This window comes from Myotis yumanensis, unplaced genomic scaffold (assembly GCF_028538775.1).
Source record: "Myotis yumanensis isolate MYYU_CA2020_CCGP unplaced genomic scaffold, mMyoYum1.0.hap1 SCAF_9, whole genome shotgun sequence".
Classification (NCBI taxonomy): domain Eukaryota; kingdom Metazoa; phylum Chordata; class Mammalia; order Chiroptera; family Vespertilionidae; genus Myotis; species Myotis yumanensis.
This window is the reverse complement of record NW_027223760.1, coordinates 10471071-10472143: the sequence shown is the minus strand read 5'-3', so window position 1 is coordinate 10472143 and position 1073 is coordinate 10471071.

Here is a 1073-nt window from a genome sequence, read left to right as displayed (position 1 = left end):
AAACTGATTGTCAAACTGCAGTGGGAAGGCGAGGGAGGGTTGGGGGACAGGAGGGAGGGGAGTAAGAGATCAACCGAAGGACTTGTATGCATCCTTATAAGCATAACTAATGGACATAAGACACTGGGGGGTAAGGGAGGGCAGGGGTTTGTCAAGGGCGGGGGGGGGGGGGAAGGACACTTATGTAATACCCTTTGTAATACTTTTAGCGAAAAATTAAAAAAATAATAATAATTCAAAAAAACAACAACAAAAAAAACAAAATGAGTCCTAAAATCAAACTGCTGATAGGGCTGATTTTTTCTGCAGACTCTAGAGAATTCCTTTACTAGTACTTGACTTTTCTAGCTTCTGGGGATCTCCCAAATTCCTTGGCTCATGAAGCCTTCCTTGTATCACACCAATCTTTTGTTGTTATAGCTCCTACTTCTGTAGTCAAATCTCTACCTTCCTTTTAGGAGGATATATGTGATTACTTTTAGGACCTACCAGGATAATCTTCCCATCTCCAGACCCTTAATTACTGATATTTACAAAGTCCCTAAGGCTATATTATATTAGGTGTCATTCACAGGTTCTAGGAATTAAGATGTGGTCATCTTGCAAAAGGGGCATTATTCAGCAGACCACGTTGTTATATAGGAATTGATTGATTGATTGATTGATTTAACAAAGAAACATTTTTTAAGTGAATTAAAGCCCAAGAGACCAATACTGAAAGAACTACTAAAGAAATTTGTAGGCAGACTGCATGGTTCAAATACTACTTTTTATCTATACATACCTTTCTGTGGCCAGTTTCTTCATCTGAGTCTGGACTCTCCCTTCTTATAAGATTTCCACTTGACTCTCACTTCCCTTGAGGTAGAGGCAGCATGACCCATCATTGACTCCCCAGCACTGTGCTCAGATTCAGGAACATCTCTTTCCATGAGAGACTAGCAAATATATTTGTGGCAAGAATTCTTTGTGGATCAAAAATACCCAAATGATTTCTGTGTAACTTGAGTTCTCCAAGATGTTTTGTGAAGAGGGGTTTTATAGTCAAACCTTTTAGGAAATCCTATATGCCC